The 14882-nt window shown below is 38.2% G+C and overlaps 1 protein-coding gene across 2 annotated transcripts in view; it reads right to left on the reverse strand.

Moving 5' to 3' along the window:
• The window catches only part of EPB41L3 (erythrocyte membrane protein band 4.1 like 3), an 826134-nt gene that overhangs the window by 636974 nt on the left and 174278 nt on the right, over positions 1-14882 (reverse strand). The window lies entirely within an intron of this gene.

Genomic DNA, 14882 nt, shown 5'->3' on the forward strand with positions numbered 1-14882 from the left:
TATTGATGTTGTCTACGTTAATGGTTTTTATCCATGATGAATAGCAGTGGCATTTACCAAACATAAGCTCAGCCTTCCATCATTCGGAGGTTGGAAAATTGAGTACCTTTATATTGGAGGGAATAGTAACAACTGTTATTTCATTTTTAGAAAAAGCAAAATTCAGTATTTAAGGCTATAAAAATACAAAATTATTGTGTGGAGATTATTTGTACGCAAATAATAAAAGCATATTGTGGGTTTCCTGTGCTCATATATGTTGATGGAGCTAGAAAGTTTCATTAAAGGATTCCAAACAATAATTTTAGCTCTTGTATGTTTCTATGTCTCACATTGATCGCATTCCTATGGCTGTAACAAAGGCAGACCCGGCCCTGTGCCTCATGTGATTTAAACAGCTCAGTGTGTTTTCTCACTTTCTGCCTCCAATAACCAGACAATTCCGCCAGGCAGAGCAGCCATACAACACCCAAACAACCCAGCAGAACAGTGCAAAAAATAAAATAAAAATATAAAGAGAAGATATGGACAATAAAATCTATTCAACTCAATGAGCACTTCGTAGATTTCTGTTCACAACTACTTGTAGTCCTGTTTATACCAGAATAAAAATCAGGATTACAAGTCCCAGAATACAAAGCAAAAACCTTTTGACTGGACAAGCTACTCATACATGGACCAGGAAATGTGGGAGTTCTGTTGGCCAGACTTGTGAAATCAAACTTCAGATGAATACAAATTGTGTTTAGCAAGAGGAAGTGCACTTCTCACATAGCTCAGTGAGTTGTGTAACTTCTGCAGAGATCCGTGTTCCCCCATAAATTAGTGGAACTTAACTTTAGATCCTCTTGAGAAGTTTGGAGTGAGTTCCCCCCTAGCTTAGCGGCAACGGCACCTTTTAACATTGCTGAATAACTGTAAGTTTGCAGGACATAATTTTTCATTACTTCGATGGAAGCACACTAAGACTATGACTCCCAGAATTCACATATTTGTGTATTGTAGTTTAGGATTGAACCACCATGTCTAGCAAGCATTCAGTGGTCATGTGCCCTCTGCAAATTACCTCTGTGCGACTGTATCACCAGGAAATGACATGCAATTAAGGAATGCTCACAAAACGGCTGTGAAGAAGCCGTAGTGCACGTGTCTGAGCTATGTAATGAGTCGTGCAAGGTGCACCAGAAAGAGCTACTTATGTTGAAAGAAGATTGCTACTGGCAAGATCTTCTCCCAAAAATCCAGCGCACTGCAAAAGTAAAGTGGGAATTAAGGTGAAGAATGAAGGGTAGGGGTCACCGAAAACCAGCCAGGTACTAATCGCAGCATACCAGATTTGGACAGCATGTCTGCACACCCAGATGAGCATTCTTTATTAATAATATAAACAATGAAGCATGTTTTTATAGTGACAATGAGCCCTGTGCAGTATCCATTCTCTGTTATAATGATTATATAGATAGCTCATATTTTCATCTGAATCACTCCCAGGTGCTGAATGCTGTGGTTAATGGCACATTTTATCCAACTCACTCGGAAGGATGAGAAACTGGGAGAATCCCATTAATATTTAAGCTTCAAACTTCAGGTTAAAGAAAAAATTGTAGCAGGCACATTGTCCCACTAAGCTACAGTGACAATGTCTCAACATAGTGCGAAAGTGCACTCCACACCCCTTCTCTTGAATAAATGAGACAATCAGTAAAGAAATTAACATATTGTCTATGGATCCATCACCAGTCCATACACACCACAAAGATTAATAGCTATACTCATACTTTCCAACGAGTCCTTGTGCCAGAATGAATGGCTTAATAACCAAGGACTTCTGATTTGCAGTCTGGCTCTTGTGGGTGTCACTACAAGTACCAGAATGCAATGCAGAAACAAAACCGTATGCTAAGACATGACGCAGGGCACTTCGCAATCACTGGAAGACACAGGTACACAGCGGAAAGGGGTGCAGGACTACTTTACCTCAAGTGCATCCTTTTGGTGGTGGGGTGCGGGTGCACAATGTGCAGGAGAAGAGCCATACACTGGAAGAGGAAACACAAAGCTGCTGACACCCTTCCAAGCACTGCCCAGCCAATGTTAACACAATTTGGGGGAACAAGGCTAAATTCACCCTGAAAACACGCCAATAGTGGTAATGCAGGGTAAATAACGTATGCCAGACTCTCAGTTCCTGGCTCCTAATGTAACTATTTATGCTGTGGCAGCTAGAAGTGAGGCATGTTGTACACACAAACTGTGTTTTAGGACACGCCTGCACCTGTGATGTCACCACAGCTAACACTGTCAAGGATTTCAGAGAACGGAGGGGCTGGGGACTTCTCAGTTCTCTTTATTTCTTCCCAGAAGGACCTTGGTCTATCTCTGTATGATGTTACGAGTCAGCCAGACATTCACTAGCAGTGGCCCAAGCCAGCCTGCCCAACCTTAGCGTGCAACAGTTGACTGCACAACTAACACAGGAGCTGCACGGCAGAAATATGAGCTGTTCATTTGAGGTTTTAGCTGGTTATATAATGCCCTCAGTGCACCAGTTCAAGCGAAATATGCTTGTTCAATTACAAGACAGGAAATAAAATAACAGTTCAATAAAGTCCTTCATTTGTCCAAAGCTCAATGTGTAAATATATATAAATGGGACCTGCTGAAATATTCAAATTGCAACCACTGCAATCAACGTGTCCTTGTGCTACCAAGATGCTTCTAGTATGGTGCACACTTGGTTCCCACTCTTTGTACACCATAGGCACACAAGTGAAATAAATAAAGCAGTGTTCAGATGAGAGGGCGATCTTGCTGGGGCTGGGATAGGGTGGGGGAAGGGGAAGCAATATATGGAGGACAGAACAAGTGAAAACATGAGAACTCGGGTGGAATGCTGAAACACAAGGAAAAAGGAGCTCCTAAAACAGGAGCAATGGATGGACACAAGTACTTGGCCCAAGCTCTGGAGAGGGCTAAACAGAAGATGAGGCATGATGTAAGCATACCATGGACAAAGGGGGACAAAGGATATGAAAGGGACAATGGAGCAAGCATATGGTAAGCCTATGGGTAGGCTTAAGCCCACAGATTGAAAACAACACGTAAAAACAGCATGCACTGTCTAGTCAAGACTTAAAAGGTGAATAGAAGAGATGACTCAGAGCCAACTCAGGGGTACAGCTTGCTTCTAAGAGACAAAACACATCCATGGGCTGTGACAGGCCAAGAGGAGTGGGCTTGGGAAGAGTGCACAGGAAGAGGAAACAGCAAACTAGCCCATAGTAGGATAAGGCCCCACTATGACAGTCTAGTATCCCTGACAGGCTGGTAGTGTAAGCAGTCACAGTCAGGCACAAGGCCAAAACCAGTCTGGGGATGCTTCTGGTCCCTTATTGATAAAGCCAAGGCAGGCAATTGAGGTTGTACAGTTCCCATGATTAGCAAGTTCAATGCTGATTTGTAGAAGGCAGGTTTCTGACTTAAGTGGCACAGTGGATGATAAACAATGTATTGGTAGGCTACCTTGACCAATTACCAGAGGTTACTCGCTAGAGGCATAACTCCCATTACCTTTTGTGTGTGTGTTTTGTGTGATGTAATGCCCTAAAAGATCAAAGGTCTGCCCAGACATGAGCCCCTTGCTCGCTGCTTCATAGGTTTCAAGCTCTCTGATGAAGCTGAAATCTGTCTTGGTTTGTTTATGGTCCTTTTTGGGAGGGGCTCCACCTGCTGTTTTTATGGACTGTTCAAATTATCAAAGACGTTTGAAATATGAAGGGCAGGTTAGAGGTTAACTGAACAAGGCAGCTAAGAGCACCCATGTCAGCGACAATAAGTGCATCATCCACACCCTCATTGGTTGCTGCTATTGTTGATTTGGTTGTTGACATGGCAACAGCATTTTCTATGAATATTTCAATACGTAGTAGGTGACTATCAGGTCCATACCTGGCTGTATCTTGATAGTTTAACTTGCTAAATGTTTATCTTCAGAGCAGTACTTTTTGTTCTACTGAGAGAAATCTAAAGGAGGACATTTTAAGTATGTCACATAATAGGATGGATAGTGTTGTGGTGGCAAATTTATTATGCTAATGACTTTTATCTTGTCAGTCCACTCAACAAAGAATTTGTTGATGGCACAGCACATATCTTCTTATCTGCTTATGTCTTTATTGATCAAAACACTATCCTCTGCAATGCCCTTAAATGAATGGAACAATTTTTAGAGGGCAGTTCCCCATCTATCTTGAAAACAGCGGGTTCAACTGCCACACCAGCATGTTTTAGATAAAAAGATAATAACTCTTCCATGATACAACCCATGAACATACGAGGAAAATGCAATGTATGTTATCTACTTTGTCTTCAGGAAAACCTGTTAAAAGCTGAAGTGAGTCGGAATGGTATTCAGTAGAGACAGTGCGCACAGTTGGTCGATGGAGCCCAGGAAATTGTTCCAATTCTGAGAATGGGGAGGTAAAAACTGGAGCCTTGAGTGCAGCACTTGTCCATGCATTCATAAGGGAAATTCTGATAAACAAGGGACACCTACCTTTGTATGATACAAAAATCTAGAAGCTGCCAGGTTTGCTTTATGGCAGCTAAATGCAATGTGCTGCACCTGGCACTCAGTTCTTGAAGTCTGATACACAACGGATGATATAATGCTCAAACTGCTTGTCTGTTATCGTTCAGATTCAGTTTATGTAGCCGACATCAGCGACATTTTCAGAACTAGTTTTTTTCAAGCCCCTAAAGCACCATTCACCATTCACTCAGGACCCAAGTCATCAACAAAAGGAAATGATTTTGATAAGTTCAAATGAGAGCAAGTGGAATCTTGGGGTACATTTTGACATTTAGCTATCAGAAAAATAAAAAAAACACTTTAGTAATAGATAAGTCTATTTTTCTTATGCTGAAAATACTTTTTCAATGATGTCTCTCTCTTTCTTTATAACAGAGTCCTTTAACAAAGTCATGGTTTCAAATGGCAGTTATGGCAGCTAAAAAGCTGACATTATATATATGGGAAGGCAATAGTTAAGCTTCGAAGAGAGGTTTATCAAACTCTCTAAATTTGCAGAATTGGAAAGGGAAACTTTCACTATTAGAAACAGGGAAGAACTTTTCTGAACAACTATGAAAGATTAGATAGAGGCTGTATTTGACACAACAGTGTTTGATATTACCTTGAACTCATATTATGCCTGGAATATAGCGAATTTATGATTGATGCTTGCAAATTGTTTCTTGAGTTTTTACATAACACATTTGATTGCTATTATTGATGTTAACTTAAAGTTGTAAAATTCTTAATAGGTCTACGTAAAAAGGTAATGGAAATGCTTTTATCAGAGTACACATCAAAATGTGGATTTTGAAAAAGAGAAGCTGAACCTCAGGTCACAACCGACATTTACAATGTCCATTTCATAACATTGTGCAATGCCAAGAAGTCACTTTTGCGACGAAGAACTGACAAGGCCATGTCTGGATTACAATGCTCAGCAATGGAGCCTACTTTCTAGCATCTAAAATTTGTACATACCGCAAGTGCTTATAGTAAAGTACTACCGCTGTATGAAGGTGGTCAGTAACTATGAAAGGTGAGTAAGTCAACAATGAAGCTCTATACCAAGCATTGGAGGCTACGAAAATGGGGAAATGGAAAAGTTTAGAATCAAGACTTTTGACTTAATTAACAGGCAATGTTTCCTCCTTTTGTCACTAGGCCAACATTGTGCAATACGTGGCAAATACACGTTACTTCCCCTTGTCTCACTTCCCTCGTCTACCAACTATATTAACACTTGTTTTCCTCCATATTAAGAGCTCTTGAAAACACTGGACACAAATATATATATAAATACCATGTACCATACAAGTAGATCAGTGATCTTTCACAAATCATGATATAAGCCCCGTGTGTAAAACTGCAATGCACACATGGAGGGCATGTGTCCGCCTGTTGCTTACATGTTCCTAGCGTCAAGTAATGAATCTGGGATAACAATTTCCTTTCTTGAATCCACATTATTTCTTTCTGTAACATGACTGGTTGTGGACAACATATCGTCATCAAAATTAACGATTAATGTGGTGCTGATGAGTTTTAAGCTGGTTTATCCTTTGCCTATCATGGTACTTTCATCATAAAACAAAAAGAAGCCCAATCTTTCAATCAGTTACCTCTACATATTTCAGAATTTCGAAATAGGATCGCTTTCAATCAGCACTATTTGTTTACAGTTTATCAACGGGAATCCCCTTCTCTGCTCTCCACAGAACACAATAGATGCCTACTTACGAAAATACAGCTTCACTAGTGATATATTGATGTTACCACTGGTAAAGCTGAACACAACCCTGCACTCAAAACATTCCTAACTTTAGTAATTGATATGCTTGTGAACGTCTTCCAGCTTTCTGACAAACTAAAATTTACTCCACTGAACGTGAAGCCAGATACATCTTCAATGGCCTACTGTCCCTTTTATACATATTCAAGGTACCCTTCCCAAATGTCATAATTTTAGTTCTATTTATAGGAATTAACAGCCTATTTTCTTTTGGGTAATTACTTGCTTCCACTATTTAACACTGTAGATACACTGGGGTTTTGAAATTTAAATGAGATGTTATATATTTTCTTTATTACCTTTTTAATGTTTGTTTTTGACAGTGCAGCTATCAAGCATACCTACTGCTAACAATATATATAGAGTGGGGCTCTGGGTCTGACACTTTCAACCACTGGCTTTCTTAACCAAGAGTCTTTCAGCTTCTGGCATGACACTTTTTCAAACATGTACTTGCCCAGCCTAATGAACGCTTCAACTCTCACCTAATGCTACTGATGGTTTGAGTGAATCCTCCCACCTCCACTTGAGTGCTTAAATTGACCTACATACTGTACTATCCAATTTTAGAACTCTCAGGTCATCCTTTCTGGCAACATTCATCTGTTTCATTATTTTCCTCCTTTGTGCCTTCTCTTTATTTACTCCTGCACCTCACTCGTTCCCCTGTGCCCACTTCGACAGCTCTGCTTCCTTCAGTCCATTCCTTACCTGTGTACTCCTTGTTGCCTCATCCGCTCTTCCCTGCAGCAGTTCTCAAAAGATTTTTTTAACTTGTTAAAAGAAGGCATATTGACAAGGCAACATTCAATATAGTCTTCTCTCTTGTTTTATGTCATATAACCTAAAGGAGGACTATAATGAAGTCTCCCTTATCACCAAACCTTAATTTGAAATATAAATAAATATTGGATTGTATCAAAGGCAAGCACAATACAGTCTGCCCCTAAGTTTTTGTTTGCTTTTAAAGTGCTTATTGCTGCATCCGTCCACACATTAAACTCAGGACTAATAGCATTGCCAAAGCTTGTTAATTACAGGAGAAGAAACTGGATTTTTTCAAGTCATCCTCCAACGTCAGAAAGTCATAGCCAGCTCATACTGTGATTCCTCTCTTACCTGCAGGTTGTGAACACATCTTGACAGCATGTGCTCAACCATTCCAGTTATTGCAACCAATATTATACGATACAATGATGAATGTTTTTGTTAGCACACATTCTGCCATTGGTATGACTTTCGGAACTGTCAGAGGTTCAGATATCTTCCACATTTTTTCCTGAGGCTTCCATCACAGACCAGTGTCTGAATCAGTAAGTAATGATGATGCCAGTCTTGTTAATGTGCAGTTCCTCACTAAGGTGCCTGTGCCTTCTTCAATGACTTGTGAGAGTATGTTCTTGATGTCTCATGGTAACAGACTGGACAGTTTTACCCCATTTCTAACATATCTTCTATGCTGGCATACTTGGCCAGTGCCAGTCAGAAAGAAAAGAATGGAAGTCATATATTACTAGTGGGTGTTGTTGGATATATTTATAGACATATAGCATATCTGTGCAGTGTTGGTTGCACACAAAGTGCTCTGTTTTAACATGTGATGCGGAATGTCCTCCATGTGTCATACATTACAGAAGAATGCATGTGTGACCCCGAGGTGAGCAAGAGCATGAGTGAGTGGTTGGTACAGTGAGGAAGTACGTACCTACTTGTGCATTATGGAATACTTGGTACAGAAACAGCATGCACGACTGGAGTTTGAAGGATCAGTTCACATGTCCAGCATCAGTCTTGCCTCTTTCGTCAGCTCACCTTTCCCAATCCAAATGCTTCTTTCTTTAGGTGAGAAACTCAAACATTTAAAGCTCCAGGATGCTTCTTCGACCTCCAGGGTCTCTTGAGTAACCCGTAGTGCCGGTCTGCAGATTGAAACATCTAGCTTCTAGATCTAAATGCTGATCTGGCTTCTTCAAATATGGTATTGTCACAAAATATTGTTTTACAAATATCACAAGACACAAACATTATGTCAAAACTGTTGTGATGTAAGTAATATCATAGGACAGAACTCAGAAGTTAAGATTATGTTTTTTAAGTATTTTATGTCATTTTAAATCTAGCTGTATATAATGTTGTTTTTTATCTATTTGGCTGAGTTTTATTAGTGTTTGTGTTATCAGTTATTATTTTAATGTTAAGTTTGCTTAAGTATTTTTGGTGTGGTTTAGAATGTTTTTTATTTGGTAATACATTCTTTTTTTAAATTTTATGTCCATATTTCTTTGGTGGTTTGTTGGGCTTATAGGGGAATAGGGTATTCATTTTCTAAATACAATTATACTTTGAGTATAACAAATTTCTATAACTTTTAATTTGCTAATAAGATAATCATGTCTTTTTTTGTTATTGAATAGATAATTTTAAAAATACGGTAACACTTTTTTTGTTAATTGGATAGTTAGATGACTGTGAAATAATTAAAGAGTTTTAATAATTTGGATCTAAATTAATTATATTATATTTATGTTTTGTTGTTTAATAATTAATTTAACAGTTTTGTTATATGTTTTAATAATGTGTATATTAATTTATTTTTGGTATCAATTGAATTTGTTTTTGTGATAGTTTAATTTTTGACTAATAGGATACAAAGTAATTTAAATATATATTTTATATTATTTTAATTGATATAATTTGTAATGTCATTTTATATATTTTAATGCTAATTTCGAGTTTTTGTTTTTTAAAAAGTGACAAGATCTCAAAAATATATTTTTAATTTGTTCATGGAAAATATATATAATATTTGTTTAGGAAAACTGAAATGTGATTTATGTTCAAATAGTACTTTTAATTTTTAAAATATAGTATTTATTTTTTACACTTATGTTAAAGTATTTTTTTATTTTAATATTTGTAAGTTATGCATTTTGTATAAATTTTTATATTTTAAGCAACATTTTTATATGTAATATTAATTAAAAAATGTATATGCTTTTTAAAGCTTATATAGTTCACAGTAGTTAAAATTCAATACACTTACCCATTTGTTGACGATATTTTGACCTATATTTTGCTGTTGATATTTTTAAATATTTGAGTTCTCAATATTTTTGGGTGATATTTTTGTCAATGATGTTTTTGTCGGCTATACTTCATCATACAACTCAGTTATACTCTCGGGCCCATCCTCCAGGCTTTCGTGGCCCTAGATGAAAGCAGCCTTATTTAATATTTATGAAATGTCTTAAATTGATCCCATTAGCAAAAATGTAAATGTTGTGCTTTATTTCCCAATTTGTTTATTTATTTAAATTAGTTTTTCTTGGTATTTCATCGAAGCATTCAGTTATTCAACAATAATAATATGAGTCTTAAGATTGCGAGTCTGTGTCAAAAAGTAATACCGGATAAATATACATTAAATATACACATAAATACCTCAAAACATATCCAGTTGAAGCTCATGCCATAGTTTATGTCATCTATCTGATAATAAAGCAATTACCTAATAATAAAGCAGGCTTGTCATGTCCACCAACACAGTATATATCTAGCAGGGCATCTGGAAGTGATGCTGGTTTTGTGCATGATGAAGCCACAAGCAAGAGAAACAGGGTAAGCATAACATTCAACAGAAGAACCAGAATAATCTGCAATGGCTCCCAATTTATTTATTTATGATTGTGCTTTGTTTCAGTTTTCCTATCCGTATAAACTCTCAGTGCTTAAGAGTCTAAATTTCCAGGATGAAGTACTATATAAAAGTTGGTACTCTCCATAATGTCAATAAGTAATGTTGGACTTGTATTGTAGATGACTCTACTCAAGTCCTGAACCACACAGGCCACGAATGGCACAGATGGCCAATAAAGTGTAGTTAGACTGGACTAGCTACGCTATTAAATGAGGAAGGGATCAATATGTGCATACACCCTGCTCCAAGCCTTAAGCTTGGCTTTGACAAAGCTGGTGAAGAAGTGTAGCTGTGGAATGATACAACTAAGGCCAGTCTCAGGCTTTTCAGGGTGAATTTGCATAGGATGTCTGTATAAACATTGCCTTCAAAACACTACAGATGAATCTTCAGCAGTAAGTGAGCCTTGGTCTCAAGAGGGTATAAGTGTCACTTTACTAAGAGTGTAGTCTTTTTCCTGGCCGGTGCAGGGACTGCATGACGCATGTCTGGTGGTAGTGTAATGTGTTGTTAGTAACAGTGGTTGTGATGGTAATGTTTGTAACTGTGGTGGTATTAAAGGTGATTGCACCAATGATGGCTGGGGTCCTTATAATGGAGGTGATAATAATAGTTTTGGTAATGTGTACAACGAACCAAGATAAATAACCAACTGTATTTTTAGAATAGAAAGTATCCGCTCATGCATTACGATGTAGACACTCAATAGGAGGCAAAATGATACACCAAACAGGAACAGCATGTGTTGCACAAGTGATACTGCTATGGGCAGAGCCAAAGCCAATTCCAGGTATTTTAAGCCATATTGTGAAACCAGGCCTTAAAAAAGTAGGCCACAAGAAAACCATAAACCACTGACAATCCTCCTATTCAAAGGCCTCAAAATAAATACTGAATATTGGGGGGGGGGGTGAGTGGGAGAAAAATTCTACAGCAATCTGTCCTGCTTTGCCAGCCAGCATTACTGCCTCATAATCCACTCATATTTTACACTATTTTATGCAAAATAGATGGGCAACCTATTTTCAACTCTCACTGCCTCAGATTTTACCCCATCATGCCCCCAAACCCCCTCCCTTTTGTTTCCAGCTATTACTCAATATAGGTTTCTGGAATTTAAATACCACCGGTGGTGCTGTGTAATGTTGACAACTTCACACGTTCATGAACTTGGAAATTGGACCAACTTCACCCATAGTTGATTTTCACCCCCGAATGTTCGGTTTGCAGTGTTTTTCTAGGCCTACACAAAATTGTTATCATGTAAGTGTAATTTTGTTTAGACCCAGTCTATTGCACTACCTGTAGCTCGTGCGATTTCCTTTTTTTTCCATACACATTTTCTACCCTATATGTTCCTCTTGGGAGGAGCTGGTTTGGGTATAATGCCTCCTAACAATGGACTGTTTCAATAGAAAGTTAATCAAGTTAATTTACACTTGGGAACAAACGGCGATAACTGGGCACTCTCAATGAAAATCACCTGTAAAACCCATAGGGGCATATTTAAGAGCCCCTATCTCCACTAGTGTGTAACTTTTTGTGACACTCCAGTGGCTCTAAGCACAGCCCCTTATTTACAAGGATGTGTAACGCCACGTTTTTGTAGCGTTACGCCTCCTTGTAAATATGGGCCCCTCCGATGCAGTTTTTTGTGTCAGAGGAGCGTGCAATGGGTGTTGCTGTGGGGGGTTCTACCGCAACACCCATTGCTTTTGACAGTGCCTCAGATTCATGAGCTGTCGTAAACCATAGGCAGCGCCAAAAACTAACGCCACCGCAGGGGTGGCGTTAGCATGGCAAAACAAGGAGGAATGCTTTTATTCCTCCTCATTTTTTGTTTTTTTTCTATTTCTAAAGCCCACATAGAAGAGACATCTTCCTGCGCATAAACAATCTATCCCCTAAACGTGACACCCTTGCACTATGGTGCAAAGATGTCTGAATTGGCGCTAGCAGCTCAATTCAGCACCAGTGCAGGGGAAAATATAGGGGTGTGCCATCTTCCTCTAAATACGGTGCACCCATGCATTTCAAAAGTGGAGCAGCGCGGCGCTGCTATTTTTGGCAGCACTGCACTCACCACTTTAGCATAAATATGGGCCATAGTTCTCACAATAATTATGCTTCCGATGCAAGAGGAAAAAGCACACCTTCGACCAACTTTAATTTCTTCGACTGATTACACACCCAAATAAAAACAATAATCTTGATGGTGGAGGAAGTGAAGACTGGTAATGCATAACAGACACTTGCTCCTCCAAACCACGTCAGTTAGGCCAGACATTGTAACTTTTTAAAGTCTGGTATAGAAAGTGTCTTAACTGTCTTGCAACTCTCATGTAATAACAAATTCCAAAAATACATATTTTTACACTTTTTTACATCTGTAGGGGGGGCCTTCGGCCAGCGTCTTCATCTATTGGCCTGTTCAACCATCACTCACATGTTACATTTTACATTTCTCCACTACAGCACAGAACACAGGGGAGTCATTCAGTCCACTTCAGCCATTGGTTTATTTTTCTGTGTGTGGCAGTTTTTTGACTCATTACATGTGTGCAAGACATCAGTGCCAGAGCTGATAAGCCAATATTTAATTCTGGCAATGCTTTTTTGCTTTCCATTTATTATCAGTTTAAAAAAAATATTTTAGTGACCTTTGCGTATTTAAAATTTGCCTTCAGGTTCCAGTAATTGAAATCCTTTCTATGTGTGAATAACAGTCAAAGTTTTCTGCGATATTCATTAAAACTAAAAAGGTTTTTAAAGCTTTCCTAATGACACTTGTCTGCTAGGAGGCATGGATACTGTTTTAATATCAAAATTATAGGCAATGGCTGATTTAATTAAAAACGTTTTATTCCAATTATATGGCTGTCATGTTTTCAAGGTGGTATATTGTCTTTTATTTCTTTTTTATTTTTGTGTCATATGCGTGCAGTAAAAAAATTAAAAACTAACCATTGTACTAGCTTGCCAAGACAACACCTGTAGCCTGTGCCAATGCTTATTAAAATCCAATACTGACTGTCTAAACATGTAGCCTAGTTCATTCCATTTTATTTTAACTTGTCAGTTTATTAAACCTTTGATTTATCTAATAAATGAATTTGTTACTGACAGATTTATTTACACTTTATTTGAATTCATTGCTCTTTTCTCATTTCCTTTGAAAGTCCATCTAGTTACAGAGTCATTGAGCCATTCAAAAGGCAGAGAAAAGGAAAGGAAACCATTATATATGGTTTAGTGAGCATCGACTACGGGCAGAAAGCCTGGAAATAATGGAAATATTTGAGAAATTTATTTTGTTTGTCAATACCACCTAAAAGCATCATGCACCTTTGCAGTAAATGTCCTTAACAGTAAACTTTATGAGCAGATACAAAGTGCAGACTCTTTTCACACATTCCACTCAAAAGGCATGATATCCTTGGCGAGCAGACGCCAAAAAAGGATATAGCTGAAGTAATTAAGGGTCAGATGTGCAAACATTAGGAATACCAATTTCCTAATTGCGATTCTCTCTGAATCGCAATTAAGAAGTCGGTAAACTCTTTTGAGTTTCATTAGCAATTCCTACCAAGTCGCAAATAAACCTACCTTGTGTATGTCAATGAGGTAGGTCGTAATTTGTGACCAATTAGGAATCAAAGCCTTCATAGGAATGGTAACCTGCTGGTGGCTTTTTAAAACAGCAATCTACTTTTTTCCAAACGCAGCTCATTTTCCTTGAAGAAAAACAGAATGCATTCAAAAAGAAAAAAAAATAAAGTTTCTTTTTTTTAAGTAGGAAGTAGTCCTTGGGACCACTGCTTGTTCTTAAATATGTTTTATAAACACTCTCAAAAGGGAACGGGTCCCAAGGGTACCCTTCCCATTTGCGAATGGGTTACATCTAACTTTGTGTTGGTGGTAATGTACGAATGTTTTGCGACTGTAATTCGTTTGCCCCTTCCAAATGTATATATTCACAATGCCACATTCGGATAGGATAACATGTTACCGAGTCGCAAATTGGGATTACTATACACCAAAATGCATTTTTCCGGTCGCAAACGACCCAGTTCTGCAAATCGGACCGTTTGTGACTAGAAAAATGCTCACTACATCTGGCCCTAAGTTCTCATTAGTGGGTTAGAAATGGATTTGAAGCACAAAATATTTGCTGACAACAAACAGAGATCCACCTATATACAAACATAATTGCTCCCAAAGAACTATGAAACTGATCCCAACAGCAACATGATTTACCCTTTGATCAACTGTAAAAATTATTTTACAAGAACGTTCTTATTAGCGATTACAGTATTAAGAAGGTTTTTTTTTTTTTTAGTAATGGACCCGACTGGTGGTAGCCCACAAGGATATTCGGAGCTGTGGCACAGCCACAATAGTACAATAGCAATTGCTGGACCTTGTTGGTGGAGATATTACACATAAGCCAGCAGAACCAGGGGAAGGGCAACAAATGTACAAAATCAACAAATGTAGATCAGGGTGTCTGCTCACTGGTCATATTGATCATACTCTAAAATTATATTCAGAACTCAAAACCTCTCATGAGAACAATAAAACCGTTCAATACATCTCCTGTGCTGGACTTGCCTTGCAGGCTTTATATAAATTGTTCGGATTACCTCCTATTTGGCACAAAGATGAAATGGTAACCCCATATTATATGTTCGCACGAGAAATGGTTTCAGATGAAGCATCCTCCATCCACTGACATTCCCCAAATAGTAAGCTTCGAAACATTTCAGGAAATAGCAATGCAAAAATGGATTTCAGAGAAAGGGCTTCTATATTTCCAAGCA

Source organism: Pleurodeles waltl, chromosome 2_2 (genome assembly GCF_031143425.1).
Source record: "Pleurodeles waltl isolate 20211129_DDA chromosome 2_2, aPleWal1.hap1.20221129, whole genome shotgun sequence".
NCBI classification, from domain to species: Eukaryota; Metazoa; Chordata; class Amphibia; order Caudata; family Salamandridae; genus Pleurodeles; species Pleurodeles waltl.